The sequence below is a fragment of the Cynocephalus volans genome, chromosome 1, assembly GCF_027409185.1.
Source record: "Cynocephalus volans isolate mCynVol1 chromosome 1, mCynVol1.pri, whole genome shotgun sequence".
Classification (NCBI taxonomy): Eukaryota; Metazoa; Chordata; class Mammalia; order Dermoptera; family Cynocephalidae; genus Cynocephalus; species Cynocephalus volans.
Window position 1 is genome coordinate 10,477,561 of NC_084460.1, and position 16,187 is coordinate 10,493,747.

General features: G+C 43.6%; 1 pseudogene; it reads right to left on the reverse strand.

Annotated features, from left to right (window-relative positions):
* Positions 1-10,802: 10,802 nt before the first annotated feature.
* Positions 10,803-13,243, reverse strand: LOC134385935 (low-density lipoprotein receptor-related protein 3-like; annotated as a pseudogene).
* Between the last annotated feature and the right edge of the window lie 2,944 nt (positions 13,244-16,187).

Here is a 16,187-nt window from a genome sequence, read left to right on the forward strand (position 1 = left end):
CCTAGTGCACATTTAAGTTATGTTTACACTATACTGTAGTCTATTAAGTGTGCGATAGCATTATGTCTTAAAAAAAGCAATGTACAAACCTTAATTAAAAAATACTTCGTTGCTAAAAAATGCTAATGATCATATGAGTTTTCAGTGAGTCATAATCTTTTTGCTGGTGGAGAGTCTTGCCTCCATGCTGATGGCTGCTGACTGATCAGAGTGGTGGGTGCTGAAGGTTGGGGTGACGGTGGCAGTTTCTTAAAATAAGAGAACAATGATGTTTGTTGTGTCAATCAACCCTTCCTTTCACAAAAGATTTCTCTGTAGCATGTGATGCTGTTGATAGCATTTTACCTACAGTAGAACCTCTATCAAAATTGGGCTCAATCCTCTCAAGCCCTGCCGCTGCTTTAGTGACTAAGTTTGTGTAATATTTTAAATCCTTTGCTGTAATTTCGACAGCATTCACAGCATCTTCCTCCGGAGTAGCTTCTATCTCAAGAAATCATTTTCTTTATCTGTAAGAAGGAATTCCTTATTCGTTAAAGCTTTATCATGAGATTGCAGCAATTCGGTCACATCTTGATGCTTCTACTTCTGATTCCAATTCTCTTGCTATTTCCACCACACCTGTAGTTGCTTCCTCCATGAAGTCTTGAACCCCCCAAAATCATTAAGGTTGGAATCAACGTCTTCCAACCTCCTGTTAATATTGATGTTTTGACGTCCTATGAATCACAAATGTTTTTTAGTGGCATCTAGAATGGTGAATCCTTCCCAGAAGGTTTTCAATGTAGTTTGCCCAGATTCATCAGAGGAATCACTTATCCATGGCAGTGATAACTTTACAAGATGTATTTCTTAAATAATAAGACTTGAGGGGCTGGCCGGTTATCTCATGGTTACAGCATGGTGCTGATAACACCAAGATCAACGGTTTGGATCCCTGTACCTGCCAGCTGTCAAAAAATAAATAAAAGACTTGAAAGTCAGAATTACTCCTTGATTCATGGGCTGCAGAATGGATGTGGTGTTAGCAGACGTGAAACCAACATTACTCTTGTACATCTCCATCAGAACTCTTGGATGACCAGGTGCGTTGTCAATGAACAGTAATATCTTAAAAGGAAATCTTATTTTCTGAATAGTAGGTCTCAACAGTGGTCTTAAAATATTTAGTAAACCGTGCTGTCATCCAGGCTTTATTGTTCCTTGTATAGAGCACAGGCAGAGTAGATTTAGCATAATTCTTAAGGGCCCTAGGATTTTTGAAGCAATAAATGAGCCTTCACTTCAACTTAAAGTCACCAGTTACAATAGCCCCTAATAAGAGTCAGCCTGTCCTTAGAAACTTTGAAGCCTGCCACTGCTCTCTAGTTATGAAAGTCCTAGATGGCATCTTTTTCCAATATCAGGCTGTTTTGTCTACCTTGAAAATCTGCTGTTTAGTTTAGCCACCTTCGTCCATTACTTCAGCCAGATCTGGATAACTTGCTGCAGTTTCTACATCAGCACTTGCTGCTTCACCTTGCATGCTGTTATGGAGACGGCTTCTGTCCTTAAACCTACCTCTGCTAGCTTCAGAGTTTTCTTCTGCAGCTTCCTCACCTCTCTCAGCCTTCACAAAAGAGAAGAGAGGGCCTTGCTCAGGATGAGGCTTTGACTTAAGGAAATGTGGGTGGTCTGATCTTCTGTCCAAACCACTAAAATATTCTCCTTATTGGTAGTAAGGCTGTTTTGCTTCCTTATTCTTGTGTTCACTGGAGCAGCACTTTTAATTTCCTTTGTGTTCCCGCTTGGCTAACATTTTGGTGCAAGAGGACTAGCTTTCGGCCTTCTCAGCTTTCAACACACCTTTCTCACTAAGCTTGATCATTGCTAGCTTTTGATTTAAAGAGAGATGTGTGACTCTTCCTTTCACTTGAACACCTAGAGATCATCGTAGGGTTACTAATTGGCCTAATTTCAATATTGTTGTGTCTCAGGGAATAAGGAGGCCTGAGGAGAGGGAGAGAGATGGGAGAACAGCCAGTTGGTGGAGAATTCAGAACACACTCAAAATTTTCCAGTTAGGTTCGCTGTCTCATACAGGTGTGGTTCATGTCACCCCAAAACAATTAAAATTGTAACGTCAAAGATCTCTGATCACAGATCCCCATAACAAAGTTTGAAATATTGTGAGAATTATCAAAATACGACACAGAGACATGAAGTGAGCACATGCTGTTGGAAAAAATGGTGCCGATAGACTTGCTTGATGTAGGGTTGCTGCAAAGATTCAATTTGTAAAAAACATGATATCTGCAAAGTGCAGTATAGCAAAGCGTAATAAAACGATGTATGCCTGTACATTTTTCTCCAGGTGTTTGGTGTCCCAGTCAGTCCTGATGCAACTTTAAGGAAAACATTCCAAATGACAGCACCAGAGTTACTTTGCTTACATTCCATTATGCCACATGTTGGCCTGCTTCCTATTTAGATTACGATTTCTTAGATTTGCTATTGTTTGCCCGCGAGTATCTAGTTTTTGTCTGCTTTTAGAGAGAAGAAATATTTTGTTCTCTATTTACTAAGAAATTCCAGCTTCTTCTGCATGAAGTTCATTCTTCTTTTGAGTTGAATGGAGAAAATGTCTGTGTGACACATTAAATGTTCCATATATGCAGGTCTTATGGTTACATCTTCTGCAAAGCTAAAGCTTTGATCAGGTACAGAATGAAGTGTGAGGTATGGAAAGCCAACCTGACCACCAACCAAGCCTCATCAGATGTTCCCACCCAACTTATTCTTTGGGTTATTCTCCAGTTCTCCAGACCAGCCTTTTGTAAACCGTTTTTTTCCTTTTGTGTTAATTTAAGACATACCAGTAGATTCTAATCTTCAAAATGGCAACTGTACAATTGACTCATTCATATATTTCACTGAATGCGTTTATGTTTGTGCTTCGTGCTCACATTTGGCTGCATGTTTTTTTTTTTTTTTTTTTTTTTTTTAAAGATGACCGGTAAGGGGATCCGAACCCGGGGCCTTGGTGTTATCAGCACCGCACTCTCCCGAGTGAGCCACGGGCCGGCCCGTGGCTGCATGTTTTGCTACTTTTATTATTAGTTGAAAAAAAGAGAAGACTTAATACATTTCCCTAGTTAAGAGCAAATTACGTTACATCACATGGGACAAAAAAAGATTCCACAGGGATGCAAACATAGAAGTGCAGAGGGTGAACTGAGTCACCATGGGGGACAGGGAACACAGGCATCTGCACCCAGCTGTCACCCCATGTTCCACACTGAGGGCCATCTCAGTGTCAGAAAACAGCAGCAGCAGTCAGCACATTCCTGCTGATTGGAATGCCATTAGTGTTAGTATGTGCCTACTCTAAAGCAGGAACTTTGCTAAACTCTGGGAATCTAAAGATAAATAAGGCTCAGTTTAGGTCCACCCCTAAAGTCAACTATAAAATAACCACAGGCAGCATTATCAAGGCTTTCCATAAAAAGCAGTCCTACTTGAACAGCTATTTAAAGGACTGAAAAAGTCATGTTCAGTTTGCTAGGCTTTTACAAGATGTCATGCCGATGGTGACTTCAGTCAGGGATAAGCAACACTTAAACTATATGCACACCCATCTGCACCCCAATCCTGCCCTTGGGGTCCAGGCTAATGGGAGAAAGTGCAGAAACCTGGCTTCAAAGGGAGGCTGGAGCCAGCAGTACGACACGCTATCGGTGTTTGTGTTTCCCAGACAGCTCTGGAGAAAGGAGTCAATGCACCTGCAGATCACCCTCTCCACTTAGTAAGCAATGCTTTCTTTGCTTTATTAATATGCAGAAGGCTGCCTTTTTGAGAAAACTCTGCTAACAGTCAACAGGGAAGTGACAGCCTCTCCTTAGTCCCTGGATTAGATAACATGGTCTAAGTTTTTCTTATTTCCACTGTGGTTTAAACTTTACCAGCACCATTGCTCATCCCTTAAACCTGTCCCCTAATATCCCAGCACAGCAACAGGACACAGGAACCCACAGTGCCTGGCCCTGGAATAATCCAAAACCCAGGGCCAACTGGACATAGAAAGCAGTCCTAAATGCTGCTGTAATTGACCTGCTTTTGTTGTCTGTGTTGTTTAAAGAACTGCAATGTAAGCATTTTAAAAATATTGTTAAAATAAAGAATTTTTAAAACAATGTTAAGTTGTAATTTTTTACTGCTTAGTTTTTACCTCCTGCTTTCTATATGAGTATTAACCCAAGAAAGAAGACAGGTTTCTCTTACTCTACAGGAAAACTACAGCTCAGGTTTTTCAATACTGTTCCCCTTCCCAATCTTTGTAAATGATCAGGAGGACCATATTTGGAAACCTAATTTTTGCTGGCAAAGAGGTTGGAAATAGAGAAAAAGCCAAAAAAATTTTCAATGATATCCAGACCATATTTTAAAGACAACATACAAATCAAGGTGTATGTAATTTGACACAAGGGCACAAATTTATTTTTGAAAAATAAATTAGCTCCCCTTTTTTGAGGAGTAATGCAAAAGAATGAAATGAAGTGTATTCAGCATTGTAAAGAATACCTCAAGTAACAGTGTGCACATCTGACCTTCAAGGCAACTTCCAGGGATTGTTTGTTCAGAATTACATAAAGCGTTTAACTGTGAGTCTAGACACAGTTTTGAGGTCATTCTTTGTCAGTTCAGCCCATTGGGAGAACAGTACTGTCCCATCAGCCTCCTGCCCATGGTAAATATAGTAACATATAAAATAGGTTATTTGGACAAAATTTAGGAAGATTTCTCATTGAGAAGTGCTGTTGACTTTGTGTGGTATCAATATGTGTTTAGTTCAACATTAAAATGCTCTAATAATTGGAAAATTTATTTACCATACCATATGTGTCAGGCTGCAGTGGATTTGCTGAGTGACTCTGATCAGTAAGTCATGTCTTACAGCCACAGTCCACCCCACTTATAACCCTCAGCACCTTACAAAGTGCAGATGTTACATGGGTTTCCCTATTTTGAGAGTAAATAAGTTTCATCCAGGACCAGCCTGGTGCTGGCAGACACAAGGCTCTCAATGGTGTTGTTACAGTATCAGGAATTCTTCGAGCTTAATTTGTACTTGCCTGATGCAATTCCAGTGGAGGAGAGGACCATGGTGTGCCTCTTAGTGTACAATGACCGTCCCCAGCCACATTCCACACACAGTCTATGCCTAACACATACCTGTGAACTGACTCAGTCTCAGGGCTAATGGTCCCATTTCCAGGCCTGGCATTTTCTGCAGCACAGACTCCTTATTCTGCCCTACGGACCAGGCTATGCAAGCTCATCTCTAGACACACTTCTGAAGCACTCAGGGTACTTTCCCATGGTTGGGCATCACTTACTTTCCAAATGTGTCAGATGAAACAGCTAGCTTTTTTTGGCTAGGGAATGAAGGGCCTTTGTGGTTCTCAGTGCAGCTCAGGCCCATGTGTTCTCGGCTGTTCCCTCCTCAGGAGTAGAGCTGCAGAGGGACAGGTGTGTTCTGTCCACCTCAGCACAGGCCCATCAGGTATGTTCATATAAGAAACCAAGAGCATGAAACCAGATCTTCTTGTCTAAACAATAGACCATGAGATTGAAGGAAAGTTCCAAGGTGAAAAAGATTGAAGAAAAGGAAACCAAGAAATCAGAAACAAGGGTAAGTCCATGGTCCCTTGTTGCTTTGCATTGCTTCGCCCCCTATGGATTTGTCACCCCACTTCCCCTGGGTGACGGAGATGCAAAGGATTACTCAAAGCCCATCTCTACTGAGCAGTGAGAGGCCCCAAAGTGGTTAATCTCCTGGAACCCTCAAGAGAGAGGCATTCCTTCCTTGGGAAATTAATGCTGAATTGGGGTTCTCTTCCTGCATTTATTTTCCAGACCAGGAAGTTACAGGAAGAGAACATAGGTGGGGTCATAGTTTAACAGTATAGGCTGGGAACTTTCAGTGAAACAAGCCAGATGACATTCCAGTAAGGCAATTAAGTGGTCCTATCAACAAAAGTTTGATCTTAGCAAACATTCCTTCCTATAGCGATTTCTCAGTATCTTTACATAGCAATCAGTAACTAGTCTGTCTTTGAGCCAGCAACCTGCTGTGCTACAATCCTTATCTTGCAACAGAGACTTATAGCCTGAGGGAAATTTCCAGTCCTCCGCAAGGTCAATATTTGAAACTGCAAGGCTTTGGAAAACCAGGCCCTGTGAAGTACACATGCTTTTTAGAATATTCCACAGTCCCTGTGCAGAACAGCAACATTGCAGGCCTGAGTCAGCCGTGAAAGGCCATGTGCAAGGCAGGCCCTTGGCTGGTGTCCAGGATCTTGGATTTGGGAGGGCCCCTCCTCCCAGAACTGATAGAGTGGCTCACTGTTGCCCAAACTGTTTGAACCAACAACGTGGTACATGCTGAACATTTGCTTTCTTTCTGGGAGTCTGGAAAGCTAGTATGTGCTATGCAGAGGATGTGTGTTAAGTCCAGTGATTACCCTCTTAAAAACCCGTAGGCTCAGAGTAAAGCCCTGGTTGTCAGCACTACATGCATGTTGTCCCAACTCATTGCTGGAGAAACTAAGTGTGTCCTATGCCACTCTAGGGGAGAGGCATCTCAGAATCATGTGTCTGGTTTCCTGCAGACTTTGCACATGTGCCATTTCCCTTTGCTGACTGTGCTTTGTGTCTTTTGTCTCCTAGTGCATGACTGAACCTGGGGTGGTCTTGGAAACCCCAGACACAGGATCAACCAATAGAACTACCAGGGCCAAAGAATCAAGAGCCAAATCCAGCCTAGGGAAGTTCCCTGCAGGACACATGCTACTTCACAAAAACCACACTTCAACTGGCTCCTAGGCTGCACTCCTTCCTTCCACCTGAAGCAGATGGGCTCTTCTTACTAAGAGGACTCTCTCTGCACTGTCACACTCTAAGTTACAATCACACAACACAGGGAGACTCAGCATGCTTATAACTTCCAAGAACCTTACTTAGTAAATGGGCAACTCTATGTGGTTTCTCAAGACTTGCTCATTTGGCTATTTATTGTTTCTGAGAATGAAATTGTTATTGTGCTTACAATAAACTATGCAAATAAGTGTGTTAATGTCTTTGCTAACTGTGAGGTTTTGGTACACAAGTGTAGGCTACACATGCTAGGACTAATTATTAGATATGCCCAATCCCAAGAATGGAGAAACAGTGAGAAAACTTCACACTCATGTTAGATATCTTGAACAAAAACTCATTTTCCACCAAATTGTTCCAGACCCAGCCTGAACCAAAGCACCTGAAATTGGCCAAAGATGACACTCATTGACAATTTCTGGGGTACAGTGCATTGCTGCTGAGCAATTAGTCTTTCTGGAAACTAATTCTGAGAACTTCTGTATGGGCTTTTAATTCCTCTCAAGAGGTTAATTGTTCATTTTAATATTGGAGTGAAAATAGGCAGTCCCACAGCAAATACCAAAATCAACTCAAAATGGATTAAAGACTTAAGTTTAAGACCCCAAGCCATAAAATTACTAAAAGAAAATGTAAGGGAAACACCTCATGGTGTAGGACTGGGCAAAGGAAACAATCAACAGAGTGGAAAGACAACCTACAGAATGGGAGAAAATATTTGCAAACTATACATCCAACAAGGGATTAATATGCAGAATATATAAGGAACTCAAACAACTTCACAGTAAAAAAAATCAAATAATCCAATTAAAAAATGGGCAAAGGAGTGGAATAGACATTTTTCAAAGGAAGACATACAAATGGCCAACAGGTACATGAAAAAATGCTCAACACCATTAACCATCTAGGAAACGCAAATCAAAACCACATTGAGATATCATCTCACCCAAATTAGACTGGCCGGTATTATAAAGACTGAGAATAACAAATGCTGGCAAAGATGCAGAGGAACTGGAACACTCCTGCACTGTTGGTGGGACTGTGAAACAGTACAGCCGTTATGGAGAACAGTACAGAGGTTTCTGAAACAACTACAGATAGAACTACCATGATTCAGCAATCCCACTTCTGATTATATATCCAAAGGAATGGAAATCATCATGTCGAAGGGATACCTGCACTCCCATGTTCAATGCAGCTCTATTTACAATAGCCAAGATACAGAACCAACCTAAATGTCCATCGATGGATGATTGGATAAGGGAATTGTGGTATATATACAGAACGGAATACTACTCTGCCATAAAAAAGAATAAAATTCTGCCCTCTGCAGCAACATGGATGAGCTTGGAGAAAAGTATGTTAAGTGAAATAACCCAGACACAGAAATAGAAATACCACGTGTCCTCATTCATAAGTGGGTGATGAGAAAGAAGGAAAGGAAGGAAGGAAAGGAGGAAAGGAGGGAAGGAAGGAGAAAGGGAGGAAGTGAGGGAGGAAAAAAGAAAGACCCACAATAATACATTGATCTGTCAGAAAGAGAAAACAAATCTATGGTTGCTAGAGGTGGGAGGCGGGAGGGAAAAGGGAGTGTCAAGAGATTGGGTAAGGGACAAAAAGAATAGTTATGATTTGTAACAATGAACATGATAATAATATTGATTTGATTGACTCATGTTGTACACAGGTTTGGGTAGTCAACACTGTACCCTCAAAATATGTATAACCAATCTCGATTCAATAAAAAAAAGCTTACAATTATACATATTTAAAGATCTACAAAAAAAAAGTTTCTTCAAGCTCATTATCAATAAATATATTTACTCATTTTTCTCACAGAAAAGAACTGCATATTATATTATTCCATAAAATGGAGGTATGACTATTTGGGCACAGCTATTGACAGGGAAGTGGCCCATGGTTGTAACCAATGACGTGATCAATAACCTCACAGGTGCCTCCTGTGCACCTCCGTCAGTGTTCTTGTGCGGGTGGTTCCTAGAGTGGATTTCCTACCTGGTAGAGATGGGATACTGAGGGGATTTACAGTGTCCCTCCTTTTGGCTTATCTTTTGGAGGACTGAAAAATGGGTGCGTTCAGGCACTTTTACTTAATTTTATAGAAGCCGCCCTGCAAAGGCTTGTGCCATTCTGCCTCCTGCCAGCACTGTCTGAGGGTGCCTGCCTCCCCGTGTCCTGGGGAAGAGGCTGCTCATGCTGAGTGATTTGAGCTTTGTGATCACAAGTTCATGTCCCGCGTCAATGCCCTGCACGCTGGTGGGGTGGTTGGGGTGTGGGCCCTGCAGCCAGACAACCGGGGTTCAAATCTCTGTGACAGTATAACTAGCTGCGTGACATTGCACAACTGACTCTTTTTCTCAGTTTCCTTATCTGGTCATAATAGGGCTTTTGTGAGGATTTGTCCAATAAAGTGTAATATAGATAAAATAAATATAAAGAACATGAAATAGTGTCTGGCACTCACTAAGTATTCAGTAAATGTAAGCCTTATTATTTACTTAATTTTTTTCTTTAAAACTATTTTTCTAAACCCGGCCTTATGCTAAGCAATGCACAAGATATGATAGCTCTAATGCGCTATTTATATTTTATGCTAAGAGATGTTACATATATAACTACAATATTAAAAGAAAAATGATGCCACAATTTGGAAAGTACTGTCCTAAGCAAGAGTATTATTAGCAAGTATTTTGTTCTGTTCAAATCAGATAGTATTGCATTGATGTTACAATGTGCGTTTCTTGAAACATAAGTCAGGTTGAACATTTTCATATGCTCATAAATTATTTTATTTTTGTAAACTGCCTGTTAATATGTTTACCTTCTTTTATATAAAGTTTTGGTCTTTATTCATCAGTTTGTAAGATTGCTTTGTAAATTTAAGAAATTAGCTCTTTGACATATATACTAAAAATTTCCCCTATTCATGTTTGGTTTTCTGATAACATTTTTTCCATTTAGCTTATTTTATTAATCTAATTTATCAATATTTTCTTTGTGGCAGCATCTGGGTTTGCTTAGAAATACATGCCCACTATACAGCACTATGTACACAAACTTCTCCCCTAGTTTTGTTTCATCCTTTCTCTGTGGTTGTTTTATTTTACATTTTTATTCCATTGTAGATCTGCTTTAACATAAGGTGTCAAGGATGGATCTAACCTTATTCATTTATTTCTAGATGGCTATTTTTCCCAGTACCATTCACTGAATAATTCATTTTTCCTCACTGAATTGAATTTCTGCCTTCATTGTGTACTAAACCTGTACATGTATCTGGATTTAAAATGGGCCTCATTACATTTTCTCACTGATAATATCCGTATTACTACATTAGTATTTAACAGCTAGAGTTGAGCTTTATAATGTATTTTCCTAACTTGTAGAGCTAATTCTACTTATTGCTACTTCTTTTACTAATTGCCTTGGCAATTCTTGAAAATATATATCAAGGTTAAAAATGAATGATTTCATTTTACTTAGGGGATAATTTAGAGAGAACTAACATCTTTATAATATTGAGACTTGATATCCAAGGACAGGGATGTATTCAAGTCTTCTATTATATCTTTCAATGGTGTTTCGATATTTCTTCATATGGAGCTCGGAATATTTGTCGTTAACTTTTGGTTTCAGATTCTATTAAAATAGAATAATTTCCCTTTATTTTGAAATAATTATATGTGTGTATATACGAAAAATTATTGATTTTTGAAATTACTTTTATAGGGAGAAAATTTACTGAATTATCTTACTGTTAATTTGTTGTTTTTCTAGATATTGGCTTTTATTTCCAAGAAGCAAAAAGGAAAGAAGGATAATTTTATTTTTTCTTTAATGTTTAAGTTTTTTGTCATACTCTCTTCTCTAATTGTGCTTGATAACTTGGGAAAGTTAAGAATAGAGACTTAATAAGAAGGCCTAAAACACTGAAACAAGAGTCACAGAAGAAAGCTGTTATCACAATAAAGACACCTCCAATTTCATCCTCTCAGACCAAGGTAGGAGACAAGTGAGAAGCAGAAGTCCAGGACCTTGCAATGACATGAGGAAGGAATAAGGAACAGATCCTGTGGAATGTTACACTGATGGCATTACATGAGACAAGTTTAAGACATTTTAGCATCTCCGAGTCATGAATTGTTACAGGACCTTAGATGTGTACGTGTTGAGAGGAGAGTGTCAAACAATCTCATGGTTGCTTCGATTTTTTTTCTATAAATTATTTTTAATTTGCTTTCTCTAGACTAATAGATTTGGAGAAAATGAGGCAAGACCAATCATTTATATCACATTAGTTTCAACACATAATGTGCAAGGGGTCTTCAAAAAGCTCACGGAAAGAGTCTTACCATCTTTTTTGTTTTGTTTGGTTTGGTTTGGTGGCCGGCAGATAAGGAGATCTGAACCCTTGACTTTGGTGTTATATTATCTTTTAATTCTATATTTTCACCAACTTTTTGAACTACCCTCCTATATATTTATATTATGGCACTTGTATATATGACCAAAGCTGAATGGGAGAAAAATAGAACAATCGTGTGATAGAAAAGATGCCTATTTTTCAATAGCACAAGAATGTGAGAATGAAGGAAACAGTTAATAACAACAACAACAATAATAATAAATAGAAAGAAAAACATTAATAACATTGAAAATCCTTACTGTGCACTTGTTTTATGCCAAGCACACAGCACAGATTTTTAAATGGATTACCTCATTTAATCCCCACAATAATTGTGCCTTTTCTATAGATTTGGAAACTAGAGTTTACAGAAGTTAAATTGCCCGAATCTACAGTTTAAAAACTGGTTCTTACTTTCACAGCCTGATCTGTAGGACTTTAAAGCTCCAGCTCAGGTACTAAGTTATTCCTAAAAACGGGCATTTATTTTCTATGATATTCATGAATACGAACAAATACTGGTTCCAACCCAAATTATTATTATTATTTTTCAGTGTAGAAACAACCGTGTATTCCCTGATTGCAAAGCAGGGCTGTGACGGTCACCAGTTTGTCCCACAGGTCCGCAGATCAGCAGGGCCTCATCACTGGCCTCCGGCATGGAGGAGCAGCGGGGCGGGGGCTCCTGCAGACCCACAGTGGCTCTGGCAAATGGGGGTCTAGGTAGCTGCTGGCAGTGGGGGACTGTGAGTGGGGGTCCTGGGCTGAGCAGGGCTCCCGAGGTATGTCCACGGGAGCCGGGCTGTCCACCAGAGGGTCCCTGCTGGCCTTTCTGTCCTTGTCCTCGGGCTTGCACTCTGGGTTTCGCAGGCCAGAAGGTGGGGATGGCACTGAAGGTCCCGCATCTGGTGCATGGCTGGGGACACTGGGAGGCCCGTCCCCAGCCTCCCAGGGGCTGCCTATGTCTGTAAGGAGTGCAGGGGGTCTGGGGCGACCCCTGGTGCAGGCTGGACACCCAGCACCGTCTGTGAGGGGGGCGGGGTCACCAGCGGATCTGGCCTGGAGGCACTGCGACGGTCAGAGCGGGTTCTAGTGGTGGGAGGCGTGCCTGCGCATGTGTCCCCATAGGGCCGTGCGAAGGTTCTGTGACACCGAAGCCTGGGACGCGCTGTAGACGGGAAAGTCCTCCGCGGGTGGCATGAGGCTGACCCTAGGAGGGGGCTGCCTCCCTCCGCACACACTCAGCCTCCAGGCGCCTCACCTGGGTCTGGAAGTCCCTGTACTCCGAGTGCGCAGGGAGTAGAGCGCGGAGGCGCAGCCCAGGGAGGTGACGCGCACCCGAGGCTGCGATGAGAGCAGCGGTGATGACCTTGCTGGGCACCGTGGCCAGGCAGCCGTGCTCGTCGCTGCCGTCCTGGCAGTCCTCCCGGCTGTCGCAGCGCCACGTCTCAAAGAAGCCCAGCAGGTTGGTGCCCCAGTGGAAGGTGCGGGCTGGCAGGAGAAGCAGTTCCCATCGTCGGCGCCATCGGGGCAGCTTTTCTGGTTGTCGCCGCGGTCGGCCGGCGGTAGCACAGGCCGCTGCCCCCCTCGCAGGGGGACTGGTCGGGCGGGCAGGCGGGGCCACCCTGCTCATCTAGGCCACTGGCGCACTGCCACCAGCCGTCGTAGAACTGCGGCTCCGAGAAAGCAGCCCTGGTCGCCAATGTCACTCCCGTCCCCCTCGCTGCTGCTCCCACACGGCTACTCCCATGAGAGGCAACAGTCCTCCAGCTGGTAGGTGGCGTTGAAGCCGTGACCAGCGTTGCGGGCACTGGTGTGGTAGGCCACGGTGAGGCGGCCCTGGGGGACCTCGAGGCTCATGGCCGCTGCAGGACAGTGTCTGCCGCAGGCCGCCCCCACGCTCGCCGCGGCCCCAGCCCCAGCCTCGCCGCGCCCCGCCCCGCCCCGCGCCCTGCCCCGCCCCATTCCCCGCCCCGCCCCGCGCCCTGCCCCGCCCCGCGCCCCGACCAACCCCGGCCCCCGACCCGACCCGACCCGCGCCCGTGCCCCGCCCCGCGCCCGTGCCCCGCCCCGCGCCCTGCCCCGCTCCGCTCCCCGCCCCACGCCCGTGCCCCGCCCCACGCCCCGCTCCCAGACCCGACCCGACCCGTCCTGCGCCCGCGCCCCGCCCCGCGCCCGCGCCCCGCCCCGCGCCCGCGCCCCGCCCCGCGCCCGTGCCCCGCCCCACGCCCGTGCCCCGCCCCACGCCCGTGCCCCGCCCCACGCCCCGCTCCCAGACCCGACCCGACCCGACCCGTCCTGCGCCCGCGCCCCGCCCCGCGCCCGTGCCCCGGAGCGCGCAGCCTGCCCGGCCTGGCACGGCAGGGTGCTGCCAGTAGTGACCCAAATTAATTTTTTAAAACTCAATGAAAGCCAGCTTGCTATTTAATGTATCAAGATTTTTTTTTTTTTATTGTTCAAACCCTTAGACCCGTTTCTAAGTAATTTCTATACTAAGTTTGTGTCCCGAGGAAACAGAGATAAGCACAAAAATTAATGTTACAAGAATGTTTACTTCAGTATTATTTATAATAGGAAAAAGAGAGAGAAGGAAGAAAAGAAAAATTCAAATACCCTATGAAATAAATGGTGAAATAAATTATAGCCACACATCCAATTGACTAGAAGACAGACATTAAAAACTACGTCTTCACAGATAATTTAATGGCACGGGGAAACGTTCATGCTATCCCAGTATGTGCAGAGTAGGCCATAAAACTTTATATACAATGTGAAATGTACTGTGTGGAATCATATATAAAATTGCTTTTTTCATAAGTCAAAAAAAAAAAGTCAGCGTGCTAAAATATTAATTTAAATACAGCACTGAGTAAAGATTAAACAAAAATCACAATCCAGTCAAGATGAGTGCTCACAAGGGCATTTTCTACAGCTGTACACAGTGTTTCTATTTGAAAAAGAAAACTATACTTTAGAGAGCCTGCTCTAAGAAACCCGGATACCTCCCACCTTTCAGGTAGGACACGGCCTAGCAGAGCGTTTCAGGTAAGAGCTGGCATTTCAGATGGGCGAGCTCTCTGCGTCTGCACGCGGCCACCTTCTGGCTGTCGGCTGCTTCCCATGGCCACGTCCTGCAGGAAAAGCCTCTCTCCTGTGAAAAGGAGATCGCTGTGGACTCCAGAGTCAGCTCTGCATCTGCTGGAGTCTATGGAAGCACAGATTGGTATGGATCTGAAAGAACAGGCCGAAAGCTCCTGTACGCAGAGGACAAATATTCACAGATGAGAAGATTTCTCTCCACTGAAGAAAAAGGGAAATGTTTTTCAGCTAGTGACAAGAGGACAGGTGGAGGAGAAGCTGTTGGGTAACTGATAGGGTCCAGGAAGCCTTCTGAGACTTACCTTGGAAGCAGCGTGATCTGAGTCACAGGCAACTTCCACAGGGTTGGAAAAAAACGGGAATAACCAACAATTGCACTTTAATGCTACTGAGATCTTATTTAGTAATCGATGCTCCCCTTTCCTGTCACGTTTAACTCCACCGAGAAGCCAATCCCATGCATAGTTATATAATTAGCTTTCTAAAATGCAAAATAAACCCAGAAGTGTTTAAAAGAAGCATTTAATTAAACTTCATTTTCACTTACAGACCTGTTACAGTCGGTAAATGAGTCATCAAGAATGCCTGGTGACCTCCCAGCGTCACACAGGATAAGTTTAAAACAAGGTTTCATAAACCTACTGATGGAGTTTGGATGTGTTGTCCCCTCCAAAACTCGTGGAAATTTGATCCCCGGTGTGACAGTGTTGGAAACTGAGTCATGGGGCGGATCCCTCACGAATGGATTCATGCTCTCCCTGGGGGAGGAGGGATTAATGAGTGAGTTCTTGCTCTATTAGTTCCCTGAGAGCTCCTTGCTTGAAAAGACCCTGGCACCTCCCCTCTCTCGCTTGCTTCCTCTCGCCATGTGATCTGCTTGTACCCGCCGGCTCCCTGCCACTTTCCGCCATGAGTAGAAGCAGCCTGAGGCCCGTGCCAGATGCAGCTGTCCCAGAATCGCAAGCCAAATAAACTTCTGTTCTTTATAAATTACCCAGTCTCAGGTATTCTGTTATAGCAACACAAAACGGACTAAAATACCTACTTTGAAACTACTTTAAATAGGAAGGTCTAGAAATAAGTTATTGACAATATGGTAGTTAAAAAACTCCACTGGTGTCACCACTTTAAGTACTTCATGAGGCAGGATAATGACAGTTAAAAGCCAATGTTCTAAGTTTATCAGGGAAATCAATATATAGTTAAGATTCATCTCACCTGAATGCTACTAAATACCTATTCTGTCGTACCCACATAGAGCTGTCAAGGAGGATTTTGACTACAAAAATACCTGAGTCTTGTAAAGAAAACTTCCAGTGCTAATGTAAAGAAAAGAGTCAAAAAGGAGAGGAGCAAGTCTCTTTTTCTCCCAGGGCCTCAGTGAGAGGAGAAGGGCCACCACGGACTTGTGTGAGGGAGCAGATCAGTCCCTTCCTGCCTCCTGGCTCTGTCAGTACCGAGAGGAAGGGAAGGGAGGCGTGAGCTTCAGAGAAATGGGGAGGAAAGTGTAAGAAACTCATGAAATCAATTCCAGTTCACTCCTTTTCTTTCATCTTGGAGAAGCTGGTCCAAAAATTGCTTGTTGTAGACCGTGCACGGGCGAGGCAGCTCAGCTCACAGCTCCCTCTGTGGCCTGTGCCACCTTCCTCCCGGTGGTTATCTGAAGAAAAGAAAACATCTACCCCCGCTGGCCCGTGCAGATCTTCCCTGGGAGTTTGACCCTTGAGTGCCTGAGGAACCCTCTGGG